This window comes from Cyrtonyx montezumae, unplaced genomic scaffold (genome assembly GCF_038088225.1).
Source record: "Cyrtonyx montezumae isolate F1298 unplaced genomic scaffold, pur_monq_1.0 scaffold_11, whole genome shotgun sequence".
Lineage (NCBI taxonomy): Eukaryota > Metazoa > Chordata > Aves > Galliformes > Odontophoridae > Cyrtonyx > Cyrtonyx montezumae.
The window spans coordinates 122190-136091 of record NW_027071837.1 but is presented as its reverse complement, the minus strand read 5'-3'; the positions used below and the strand labels follow the sequence as shown (position 1 = coordinate 136091).

The 13902-nt window shown below is 41.7% G+C and overlaps 2 protein-coding genes across 3 annotated transcripts in view; one reads left to right on the top strand and one right to left on the bottom strand.

Moving 5' to 3' along the window:
- The window catches only part of LOC136044103 (heat shock factor protein 3), a 136402-nt gene extending 130920 nt beyond the window's left edge, over positions 1–5482 (top strand). For both annotated transcript variants that reach the window (XM_065729191.1, XM_065729190.1), the window contains exon 14: positions 5473–5482. The gene's annotated coding sequence lies outside the window, so the exon portion shown is untranslated. The remainder of the gene's footprint in view (positions 1–5472) is intronic.
- The window catches only part of MSN (moesin), a 36799-nt gene that overhangs the window by 18261 nt on the left and 4636 nt on the right, over positions 1–13902 (bottom strand). The gene's annotated exons all lie outside the window — the stretch shown is intronic.

The following is a 13902-nucleotide window of genomic DNA, read 5'->3' as shown; positions in this document are numbered from 1 at the left end:
GAGTCCCTGGAAGCATTAACAACCTCAGCCAGCTGCAGAAGGGTAGTAGATATAGAACAACATTGTTACAGTCTCCACGGATATTTGGGGGAGACTATAAGGCACAATCCATGATATCTTCAAGGACTATAAGTACAAACCGAACAAATAAGAAACCTCATATGGAAAGGCAAAAAGAATGCACTAATACAAGCAGGCACTTCACAAACCAGTAGAACAATTCCTATGTAATTGCATTCTACCATCTGGTTCTTTCAGGGAGGAGAAAGATCCAGAAACAATAAATAAATGGTTTAGGTGCATCTTACTATGCAGTCAAATTTCCTAAGAGTAGAAGACTCCTTAGACAAAAGGAGTAAGAAGTGAGATAATGAAGTGTCTTCCAGAATAAATATTATATGATGTACTCTGATTAAAGAAGTGTCTCACCAACATGATTTCATGTGAAATGAAACTGTCAAGGAAACTGCAGCAAGACTATCATTTCACTGCACAGAAGCAAGAATACACCTGTGTATCTTTCACCGACAGTTCTCAGGGAACAAGGTAAATAGCAGAAGCTTCTTATCGCAAGATATTTGCTTAAAACATGCTGACTCCACTTACAACTCCTCATTATCAGCATTTTTTTTTACTTTTTATTTTTGGTAGGTTCTTAGATGCTCCTCCCTGGACACACAGATGACTTAACCTCTAACCAGGCCAAGTACAGTCCTCAAGTATACCAAGATTTCTGAGACTTCATTTCTATTTGCGTGTTTATACTCTGAAAAAAAGAAAACATACAGAAACTGCAAACATTTTAGAACAAAAACTGTTCTAATGCCTTTCCATTAGAGAGCAAAGGTTGAAAATGTGAAGGTACACAGATAAAATTCCCAGTGCACAAAACCCCAGTGTACAGGCATTATGCCTATAGTTCTCTTCCCTGCCAACAGCCATTTACCATACATCACTAAATCCTCATTTCTTCACTCTTCAGCATAATTCACCACCTTCTTAGCCTACTCTACCTGCTTTTCAGGGGTTGGAAAGATATGCTGTGAACAGTTTTAGCAAGAGCAGTTCAAACTGAAATTTATACTGTAAGTTAACAATGTGACACTAGAGACTAAAAAGATAAGAGTAAGCACAGAAATGTTTGATATGCTTCCTAGAAGGGCCGAGAGCCCCAAACCAACTCTGCTACTTGTATTAAGAAGCAGCTTCTTGTACCAGGAGTGTCAGCTTCTATGTCCGTCTCACCTAGGACACATACCAACATAGTTCATAGTTTACAGACATCTTTGCTCTTAAGAGGCATTGGGTTAAAAAAGACATTAAGAAACAGGCAGCTGTCTGTTTTCTTTAAAGCCAATGGCTTCACCTAATCCACTTGTATACCAGCTATCATGAAAATAGTATACAGACTTTCTGCTCCACTGTTAACAGATAAATGCAGTAGCTACTCCTGGCTGATAACATCGTGCAAGTGATTGAATGCAGAAGTATCTGAGCACAGTGGAAGCACCGGAAATCAGAAACATTTGTGCCAGTTTTTTGCAACCTGTGCCTGAGTAACTTTTAAGCTCTTCACTCTTAGGTTTTAAAATAATGCTACTTCAATAAGCACCCTCACAGAATTGCCCAGCAAAGTTGTGGGCGCCCCCTCCCTCGAAGCATTCAAGGCCGGACTGGATGAGACTTGGAGCAATCTCATCTAGAAGGAGGTGTCCCGGTCTATAGCACGGGGTTGAAAGTAGATCTTTAAAAGTTCACTCCCAACCCAAACCATTCTACGATTCCGTGAATTCCACGATTTGTTATTATTCTTAAGACTCATGCCTTTGTTAGCACAGTAAAATAAGGTCACATGCTACAACCGGTGAAATTCCTTCACTGTATGTTTAAGTGAATGACTTGAGCTCCCTGAAGAGTTATTGTTCAATTAGTACATTAAATAATGGGATGGCCTCTTTTCCTATAGTAGCCCTTTGTGCTCAAATGAATACTGCTCCTAAACCTTAGATTGCTAAAGTCTTGAATAGGGTATGCATTTGCAACTTCAAACTTAAATTTTGCTTTACAATACACCATGAACTAAGATACCACAGGAAACAGGCTTGTGTTTTACAGAACCACACCCAGGTAATGCTAGCTTCACTGATCTGAACAAAATAGTATACTGCTCTTAAAAACTGAGCGGGGGGGAAAGCATTATCTGGGATGCACAACTGACTCAAAAAAAAAAAAAAAACACCCAAAACCTATTTTTTGTTTTTCCTTTACCACCCACATGCTCCCAAGCTATATTTTTAAGCCATGTCAACTGGAAGGACAAGGTGAAGTTTCCACTGTTACAGGTGATGGGAGGTATTGTTCTCCATTCCCAGTTTGCAGATAAGAAGCCTGACAGTACTTCAGAGCAGATGCAGCTTTACCAGAGTGTTCTGCTTCTGTTCAGCACTGCTATAGAAACAGATCAGTCCCTACAGTGTGTGTGGGGGGGTGGGGGGTGGGGGGGGGAAAGCACCAAGGAGGGAGCTTGGTTCTAAAAGATGTCTGAGGATCATCAACTTTTCCTCAGTTCACTGTTAGCTTAATGAGCTCGGACTGCAGCTCAGACAGAAGCCACCAGAAACTGCCTACCTGATCTACAGACTATCTACCACCTGGCAAGTAAACGCCAGGCACTGCACGATCACCTCCATACTCCTCATTGATTCAAAATATTATCTTTAGTTAAACCATTCTAAGGCATGCACGGAGTATCGTCAAACACAGAAGTAACACGAGGTACACAGCAAAGTGCTTTACAGGAGAAAAGAATAATCTAGTCCCAGCATAATTTAGGCTCTTCTGCTTGCTTTGTCCCTTGAGTTACTCTGCCAAAGTACTTTTAAACCATTGAAGTAATTTAGCATCGTTTATTCTAAGCAAGAAAAGCCTTAATATTCATTAGCATTAAGATCTGTATTCCTAAACCATTTAATGAAGTTTTCCTAGATTAAATATCCCAGCACCTACAAAGCAGTAGACATTGGTCTGTCTCCCTGTCAGGAAATTACTGTAGCACATATACAACAGATTTGTTCCCAAATCAGAAAAAAGCCTGTCTTCCAAGTAGATGTACAGGAATGGTAAAGTGCTACACCTAAAATAAGACACTGCATAGTTCTTCCCCTCTATACTCAATCTTTGTCCCACAATACAAACTCCGCCTAAAAACTTAAATGCTTTTCACAAGCAGAATATGTAAAAAACACTTATCTACAACACTCCAGAAGACAGCCAGTTAGACACAGACACAGTTCCAGCCCTGAGAGCAGCCAAAGAAAGTCAGACTAAAGACTAGAAAGCCAAAGAAAGTCAGACTTTCAGCAGACTAAAGTTTTCGCCCTCCTCACATACAGCACACCACAGGAGACAGACAAAATCTCAAGTACTGGACAACATGCCTTTTCAGAAACTTTGCGTAAACACCTTAAAGTCTCCCTTTTTGGTCCATTCAGATTCCCATTAATTTCTACTAGCAGGAATGATTAGAGGTTATTTTGCAAGTCTGTAAGTGAGTCTAGCTATAATAACCTGCCATAACTACATGCTAAGACAACAGCTTGTAACGGTATATGAAAGAAACCTGGCCAGTAGATTGGAGAAAAATGGATTTGATGTATGGACCACCCCCTGGATTAGCAATTGGCTGGATGGTCGCAGTCAGAGTGCTGCAGTCAACAGCTCAATGTCCAAGTAGAAACTGGTGATAAGTGGTGTTCCTCAGCAATGGGTACTGGGACTGGTATTATTTAACATCTTTTAGGCAACATGGACAGTGGGATCAAGTGCACCATCAGCAAGTTTGCAGACTACACCAAGCTGAGTGGTGCAGTTTACACGCTAGAGGGAAAGAATGCCATACAGAAGGTCCTGGACAGGCTTGAGAGGTGGGCTCATGAAGTTCAACGAGGCCAAGTGCAAGGTCCTGGACCTGGGCTGGGGCAGTCCCAAGGACAGATACAGGTTGGGTGAAGAATAGCTTGCAAGCAACCGTGAGAGGAAGGATTAGAGGGTGTCTGTTTTCAAAAGACTCAGCATGAGCTGACAACTTGTGCTTGCAGCCCAGAAGGATACCTGCATCAAGAGAAGCGTGACCAGCAGCTTGAGGGAGGCAGTTCTGCCCCTCTACTCTACCCTTGCGAGACCATACCTGGACTACTACATCTGGTTCTGGGGCCTCCAACAAAAGAAGGACATTGAGCCGCTGGAGCAGGTCCAGAGGAGGGTCACAAAGATGATTAGAGGTCTGGAGAAGGTTCTGGGGGAACCTTATAGCGACCTTCAAGCACATGAAAGGGCCTATAAGAAAACTGGTGAGGGTCCTTTTATAAGTGCACATAGCAACAGGATGAGGCAAAATGGTTTTAAACTGGAAGAGCGTAGATTTAGACTAGATATTGGGAAGAAATTCTTTTACTGTGAGGGTGGTGAGACACTGGAACAGGTTGCCCAGCAAACACTGTGGGTGTCCCTTCCCTGGAAGCATTCAAGGCCAGCCTGGATGAGGCTGTGAGCAACCTGGTGTAGCAGGATGTGTCCCTGTCTATAGCAGGGAAGTTGGAACTAGATGATTTTAAGGGTCCTTTCCAAACAAATCCATTCTATGATAAAAAGAAAATACTGACTATTGTGCTAAATAACAGATATTGTACCTGTATTAACATCACAATGTTTAAAGCAGCATAACAGGGAAAACAGATAATTTTGTTTGTCATAAACTTTGACAGGAACAGTGCACTAGGAAATTCATGACAGAAGAATAGGTATAGACAGCACAACACAGTATTAGCCTCTACAAAGCCCTGATGCTGAGTTAAAGCTTCTTTTCTCCCTGGGATTTCCTGAATGCAAGGCTGTTCCACACTGCTGATCTGAAGGCCTCTATCTTCACATTTTAATGTCTTCCAGGTTTAAGACACCAAGTAGATCATTTCTGTGCAAAACGGCATAACTACAATTAGTCATACGTTATTATTTGACTGCTATGGAAAATATGCACGATGATTTTAAAAAAAGAAACCCCAGGGTGACCCTCAATCTTTGTAGGCTTTCTGCATTACAGTGGATCTTTTCACACAGCAGTCACTGCAGGTAAATATACTCAATTAGGAGCATGCACGGGCAGCACCAGTTATGACTGGAAAACAACTGTATAGTAAGTATAATCAGAACTGTGCCACACTTCCATAAAGATATGCAAGTTTTTGAGACAACAAATTCTCCTCAGCGCTTACATCCCTGCTATGCAGATGAGCTAACATGGGCCCTGCTACTTTATATAGCTTATTGGCCCAGTGCCCTGTTGGAAGGACAGAAGTCATACAGCAATCCACAGAGCACACTGAAGCACCTTGCTTTGCCTTGAAAAGGAATCAGAGGTAACATCCCCCACCTGAAGCACCAGCAATACTCACAGACATCTGGCCCCTTTTCGAGTACCAGCACACTTCTGAAGGCAGACCTGGGTCCTTTGCGTTAAACTGTACTCAGGTCATATGAAAGTGCTTGCAATTTCTAAAGGGATTACACTTAATTAAACCAGCCCCCTTCCAGCCGTCTTAAAGGGCCTTTTCATAACCCTAAGCTCATCAGGAGCAGAACTCCATCAGAGAGCAGGTACACCCTAGGCACCATCTCTGACCCTGCCAGGTTGCGGCCCCTAGAGCAAAAATTTGTTCCAACAATGGCTCCCAGAGCTCTGCTGCTCTCCAATGATCCTGTCTGTTTAACTGGGGAATGGTGCTGGTCAGTTGACTGGAGCCACGGGGAGTCTAACAAGCCCAAGGAAGCCGTGCCAAAATAAAAATAGCCAGTATTGAGGCAGGGATTGTGTCTGCTGCTTCTCCACTTCACTATGTAGCTATGCTCTCCCACAACGGCAGGTGCTAGTGGGCCAGACCAGGGAAGTCTAAACAGATTTGGGCTCAAACAATCCTGTTCCACTCCACCCTGTGAAGAAGCACAGCAATAAGCTAGCTCAGATCCAAAGGACTCTAAGGAGCCACATCACAGCTGCAGCGCCCTGGAGTTCCTCTTAGTCTCCATTGAGGCAGGATGGACTCCCCAGGCAGCAAGTTGCAGCTTCCACACAGGTTCTGAACCAAGTTACTGAGAACAGCAAGATTAAAAAGCTGCCACAGGAAGCAAGCTGCAGCAACAGCAGTCAAGATTGAGAAAGTTCACAGCTTTCAAAAGTACACTTACAGAAACTGAACTGAGAAAGGGTGGGGAGGCAGAGCCTGAGCTGGAGGAAACCAGACATGCCCTGACATAAATATGCATCTGACATTTTACCTCTCTTCTGCAGAAAAGTGCAAGAGAGTGATGCCAGTGCAGAAAGCACTGCCTTTAACTTCCAGCAAATTAATTTGGCATCATTATCCAGCAGGACAGAGAGGGAGAGCTGGTTAGAGCACACTGACCACTAAAACAATAGGTATGCCACTGCTTGCTCACTCTTCTAGCACTTGGAGACTAACATGGAAGTCTTTCAGAAGTCCTCTGTCCCATACAGAGCTCAGAAGAGTAGAGGATTTCTGCTTTATCTGACAAAGGGGTTCCAAATAAATTGATTTCAGGGCCACTCTAGCAGTATTCATATTCCTATCCAAATATTCTCACAGGGTTTATAGAAAGCAGCATATCATATTTATATATGTGAAGAGGTATATCAGTGAGTGACTCACTCCTGGCTCTCAGCAGAACCACCTCTTATTGGAGAAAGTCTGTCTTTGACACAGGACAGTACCCCAGATCAGTAGGCAAGAGCAACTAGTTCCTGTAACTGCCCTCATCAGCGGAGCTACAGCAAACAGCAGAAAGGCACAAGTCTTTAAATTTTTTCTCTATCAATGCATATCCATGCTAGGGTCACAGCCAGGATATTCTGCCTTTCAATTCCTCTTTCTTACAAGGGATTTCTTCACAACTCTTCCGTCTTCTCTGCTATGAGATGAAGCTGAACTGCTCGCACCCCAGAGATAATAAAATTCTTCATACAGCCAAGAATAAACTGGCATGTGGCCATGAAAAGAACTGTTTCTTTAAAGTCACTTTTTGCTGTTGAAAATGTAATGCCTATAAAGCACAGTGACACAGCAGTACTTGATTGCTTTTTTATTTCTTGAGACAGTGTAAGAAGCTACAACTAGCTTTTTGCTAAAGTTGCCCTCTACAGCTGATCAATACCTGATAGTTCAAGGGACCTGATTACAGCTGAGCCTGAGGGGATCCTTAGGACAAGAGATTTTGTTACTCACATTAAGTCAGGGTGCCTATTCAGGCGTCCTCATATATGCCAAGGCCTCTTTTTCCCAAGTGGTGAACCAAATTTACAGCCTGAAAGGACATCCTTTCTAAAATCTCAGGTCTCCTTCAAACCACATTGACAGAGCCCTCAAGAGAGCTTTAAAAAAGCTTATTCCTCATTCAAAGAGGCTGACATACACATTTCCCACAATTTAGAGGCTGTCTTCACCCACCTACTCTGCCTCAACTTTTTTTTTTCTCATAATCAGCGTTTCCAAAGGTCTGGGCTTTTTTCAACAATGCTAGCAAGTACACGCTGTAATGCAAGGTCATACAAAGCCAGAACTTTATCAGTGACTCTTAATGGGCTGGAAAACGTAATTTCAAAATTCTGGGGACACTGTTTACCCAGTGTAAATTAGTGATCAGGTTTAGGCTCCCAGACAACTTTTATTCCTATAGAAGTTTTACTACATAAGACTGCTACAATGTAAGTCATTCAAAATAAAATAGAAAAAAAAGACAGGGAATTCCCCTATGCAAGGCACCCACCAAAGTCCTCAACATGTGTCCCAGTTAAAGTTACTTTTAACATAATTCTCTCCTTTACAGCCAAAAAGGTAGTAACTAGCTACATCCTACCAGTGGTATTTCAACATAATGGCTGCTAACAGCCTAGCAACACCGTCTGAAGTGCAAACAAATTTCAGTTTGACCAGAGGAGTCGCAAGATAAGAGTCCTAAGATAGCAAAGGATGTCATGGTTGAGTCCTCAAATTTACAATCAACTCTAGACATTTGTAGGTCACACAACCATTATGTAATGTATTCACAACTTCATGCAGTGGGTCAGTTCCAATACCTTTGCCATTTTCTCTCATAGATTCCTTACACACCTCCCTTTGCTTTCATGTAGCTGTTCCAAGATGCAGTATGTTGTTCCTTTAGTTAGTATGAAGCCAGCCCCTAAAACACTATTGTTGTACCTGTCATTAGGTCTACCTAGAGAGAACGCTCTTCATTATGTTAGTCAAAATCCAGAAGCAGATCAAGAAAAACAAAAGTGGGGAAAAAAAACAACTTTATCCTCTTCCACAGTTCCTGTATCAAGAGGGAAAACAAAGCAAAGACCAAGCCATACACAGTTGCTACTATTTGACTTCTACACTACTAGCAGACTTTGTTTTTTGTTTGTTGGGTACTTTTTTTGTTTGTTTGTTTGGTTTGTTTAAAACACCCATTTTGTGTGTGCTAGTAGGTGCTACTCTCTGGAGAAACAATATATGTCTGTTAGGTCCTCTCTACCTAATAGTGGAGTCAACAGCTGTGCTTCATATGTCTACGCTTAACTACATCCCTCATTAAAGCTCTTCAACTTAAAGGCACTCAGCAGGGCAGCAGGTGTGTCTGAAACGCCGGCACTGGTGCATGTGACATTTCTCACAGCTATTGTGCACACTTCTGAGGCAATCCCAATTACAGGTTACAAACAGGTGTTTTGGTCCAACCATCATCACCCTCTCCATTAAAATTAGTGTTATGACCCTGACTGTTACACCATGTGTTGAATTAATGCAGAAGTTCCAATACCCACTACTATGCCACTGGAAGCATATCAGATTTTCTGAACAGACTGTTCGACAGCAGCTTTTTGCCCCGTAAACTTTCATTAATCTAGTTCTTCCCTCCCAAGCTTCATTTCAAAGGCAGGGAATTTCCCAGTACCACTTAGCGGCTGAAGAAAAAAAAAAAAATAGTGCAAGGGGTTAAGAAGATGTGCCTGCTAGCAAAGATGCATTTTCAAACAGCCAGTAGGCTTTGCAAACCTAACATCCAGTAATTATCTGCTAAAAATTACAACCAGCAACTTTGGCAGAAGGAGCTCAAAACAAGATCAAGACAGGATGCTAACAAATGCAAGCTGCACAGGAACATCACATGTACATTAAGTACCTAAAGGTTCACAGGCTAATAGACTAAACAACTCATTACCTATGCAAAGGTCTTCAAATTCACCTACAGTTAAGAACTGTTTTAGCAGTAACTTGAAATGTAGGGCAATAAGAAAGTCACAATCAGAAGCTCCACTTAATCATTCAAGAGAATTTCTGTAGGGAAGACAGATTCATAGAAACATTAGGTTGGAAAGGACCTACAAGATCATCTAGTCCAACCATCCTCCTATCACCATCCCTACCCACTAAGCTACTAAATCAAATCTCTTAGCACCTCATCTAAATGCTTCTTGAACAGTGCAATAGCACAAAGGTCATTTCTATGACTGAGCTCTTCCGCAGAAGGATTCTCATGTTTGGATGAACAAGTTAGAAATGCACTCAACTGTTTTAGATATTTCCCTGTTCTTCAACCAAAAGACATCCAGCACTTAGCCTTGCTGGTAACAAGCGAGAAGGGCAGCTACAGGCAGTGGCTGCCTTTTCCAGGCCTTCAAAGCAGTGCTTGGGTGTGGCACATCGAGCTCTTGGCCAGCTCACAGAGCTCGCTGAGTATCTTGAACAATAGCCAGACTTCTAGGAGTTAGAACACAGCCTTACTGTGGGATTCAACTGCCCAGACTATGAGCCATCCCTCCAAATTTAACTGCAGGCAGAGTCAAATGTGAGGTAAAGCTGCTTCATCATCCTGTGATTTTCAGTTTTATCATTTTCAGTGAGCTAGAAAAATCCTGCAATTTCCTGTCAGTACAGGGTCTCATGTAGGCCGGCTGCTATTTAGGTCACAGTTCTCTAAAATGCAGGATTTCCCTGAAACAGCTCGGTTCTATAGTACTTTTAAAGTGTAAATCTCCCCACCCACATTTGCTTCCCTCTCCAACCTATTTTAGGTTTTAAATAGCTCTGTTGGGACTGTACATAGCTTATAAAAGACCAGCTTGTGACTGCTGAAGTACCTTCTGTTATTTTAAGCTCTGTATAGTTCAAACACTTAAGCTTTCCTAATATAGAGGAGAGTAGCTACAACAGCAGAATACACAGAACCCTGTGTCCCAAAAGGCTCCCAAATGGGTGTAGAGCTGCTGGCAGCAGCCTGGAGAGAGCAGTGCCAGCATATACAGGGTGTGGTCACATCACCACTGCAAACCATCTGAAAAAGCCTACTGCCATAACGTATCCCCTCCCACTGCCTTCTTTCGACCACTATTAGTACTGGTAACTTTTGGTAAAGCTTGGTTGTCTCTACAGTTCTACAGAGAACTGTTAAATTCTACAACTTATAACAAAACAACAAACAAACAAAAAAACCCCACAGAACAAAGCTTCAGACTCTCAGTGAACTGCTACTGAAACAAACTATTTCCAGTTTTCTGCATCTTCTGAAACAGTACTGTAAGCAATGCTCAGAAGCAACTATGAAAAGCATCATCACTATCTGCTTCAGGGCTCTGACAACTTAACATCATCTTCCTGCCTAGACTAGCTTTCTGTGGGAGAGTGTTCTTAGACTACTGCTGGACATAATCAGACACCTTGCATGAATCAACTGAACAGCACACTGAACAGATAAGCTAGGTGTACTTATTAACTGGTCTTATAATATGTAGATCTTGAAGGGAAAAAAAAAGAAAACAGGGTTGCCTTTGATAGTTTTTTGTCGTTATACATCGATAGCTCTTCTACCGTCTCCATGCCTCCGCACTCCTGAAGGTAACCTTAACAACTTCCAGGTACCTACATAACACTTAGCAAATTCAAGAACTTTTCAAGCTATGCATTAAGTCAAGAACTATTGTCCCACTGCAAACAACACAAGACCCTGCACAATTCAATCCAACTTAGAAAGTGATCCAGCCTTGAAACCAGCCTTCCTCTGAGCACAAAATTGGACCAGATGACTTCCAGGGATCTTCCTCAGCTTAAGTTTTAATAATTCTGCAAGAACACAAAGGCTGCTGGAGATCTAGCCACTCTGTACTAACCAGTTAGAACAACAAGGTCTGAATTTTAATACAGAAAAATATATAACCAAAACCACCCTTCACATCAAGCAGCCAGACTGAAAAGGCATAGAATAAATTCAGAAAATATACATGGTTTTCTTTTTTAATCACTATTCCATAACAGTTTTTATCCTTTGAATATTCTATCTTATTCTTAAAGATGAATAAAAAGAGACCAAGAGGGCTAATGGAGTTGGTGAAAGTTCTAACACTTCACCCTAAAATCTGTCTGTCAGGTCAGTTTTTACAGTGCAACAAAGTCTCTTGAGTATTACTTCTCCACTATTTCAGTATAGATTAAAAGCTACAAAAAGGAGAGATTTAGACTACTATAAGTGTATTAATAAAGTGGTGTGACTAAATGATTGATCGCACTTTTCCACTACTTAGTCACTTCCCCACCTTAACTATGTCTAATCCAGAGAAAAAGAAAGTTGCAAGTCACACGGGCTTAGCAATGGGAAAATGAGAAGCCAGCGATACAGACAAGAATGGCGCATACCTGCAGGAAGACATCTTTTTTTTTTTTTGCCTTTAAAAGAATATCTGGAGAACATAGGAAAGCATATAGCAGCAGCAGTGCAGTTCTCCAATATGCTGCATGTAAGTTTGTCTGACGCTGATTTTATCTAAAAGAAAAAATTTTGCACCATTCACACTTTCAGTACTCTGCTGAAGTTAATATTCTCTTCAGTAAGAGACAAACACGTTGATCAGTAGCGCTACAAAGCTGCAAGAGAGCATAGATCAGTCTGTGCTATTCTGCTTCACTACAGATATCCTCCTTCTGATCTTCTCAGGTATTATTTTATCTCTATGCAGAACTGCTGCTGGTACAAAAAGGAGTATGGCACACTGGGAAGGAAGAGACAGACAATTCCTTCCTAATCACCTCTCCACAGAGCTGATCAGATTCAAAATTTTTTTCATTCATTCCTCCTTCTGGGGGCACCTCCCTCTGCAGAAGTTAGTCAACCAACAATGCCCAAAAGGGGGAAACAAACAAACAAACACCTAGTACAGCTAAAACCTCTTTTTCTATGCCTGGGAGTGGGATGAGAACAGAACATTATTCCTCCACCCTTCATGTGACTTTTTCAAAATAGGTTCCTTAGGAACCTATATAGGAATATATAGGAACCTATATATTATAGCTATAATTGCCTCTTGCAAACATAAGGCCTAAACCTCTGCATTTTCAGATTTTCAACCTCCAAACAGCTGCAATTGACTCAGCATCTTCAGAATCACTAAGGCCACCAGTGAACTTCTTCCTACATCACTGCCAAGTATTTACTGCGCCACCTACTTACACTAAAAGCCACCATTAGCCATTATAGTCAGAAGGGTTAGTATAATGGCAACAACTTCCAGAACACTTATGTGGGTATTTCTAGTTGGAGCATTCAAGTTGTTATAAAGAGGTTAACCCGAGATTAGCTTTCCATGAATCTAGAGACTACAACCTGCTCTACAAATTTCAGATAGGATAAAAACAGACTGTTTGGATGTAGCAGTATTGACTGCACTATGTAAATCCCTGCTGTTCTCAAACATTGCCAGGAAAAAAAAACAACAACAACAAACTAGCTGCTCTTCATTTGAAACAGTTAAATGCTCCCCATTATTCCTAGGCAGAGAAGCATTTCCCCTTTTTTTTTTATTGTGTCTGCAACAGCCAGGAGACTCCTCACAGAGGATGTAGATCCCCACTACCATCACATCAAGAGGGCAGACAAACAAGACACCTGGGGGAAAAGACTCAGGAGATAGCCTGAGGTCCTGGAACACTTTTTGAGAGCCTGGAACTCTTTGAAGCACTCCACCGTAATCCTTAGAGCAATGATTGAGCACAGTCAACAATTTTATCATACAAATTCAGGGAAGCCTTCTTCCACAGAAGAAAAAAAAAAAAAAAGAGGAAGAAAAAAAAGAAACAAGTCAGCCAAATAAGGCTGTTTGAGCTGCACCAAGCCAGGAAAGAGTTCAGGAGATGACGTAGTTAGAGGAAGCTTTTAGTCAGTTTCCTTTATAACTGGGAGCAGGGCCAGAGCTACTTCTTCCGGACAAATTTCTCTGTGAGTGGTATCAGTTGATCAGAAAGGATGCAGAGAGCACAGCAGGATCCTCCTCCCAACCCCCCCCAACCCCAGTTTCACAAAAAGACAGAAGGTATTTGAAACACTCAGTTTCAGTTTGCCAGCTGTCTTCTACCTAGCTACCTAGAGACATCAGTGAGCTCTGCACCAAGAATTCGCTTCAGAGCAGCTACTATGTATAAAACAACTGAAACTTGTTTCCTCTAGAGGCAACAATGACACTTCCTGTCAAAAAATGAGTCCATATTAAGGCATCTGACAAAGTAGCTGCATGAGAAAAGCAAGAATTGTAATTAACACTCAGGAGTGATTAATCAGATGAGGCAGTCACCCCAAGGAAAGTGCTGCAACCCCTTGCAGGTCCAGAAGAAGTACTGCCTGTAAATGAGGTAAGGCAATAGGATATTTGCAAGATTCTATTTTCACCATAGGAGTCTTACAGCAGAAATAGCAAATCTAAAGCTTTCCATGGGCTTTTATTACACGCACCTTACCAGCCTACTTCTTGCTCAAGAAAGAAATCAAGAAGCCAAGAATTAATCAACTCATATTTAATCCTAT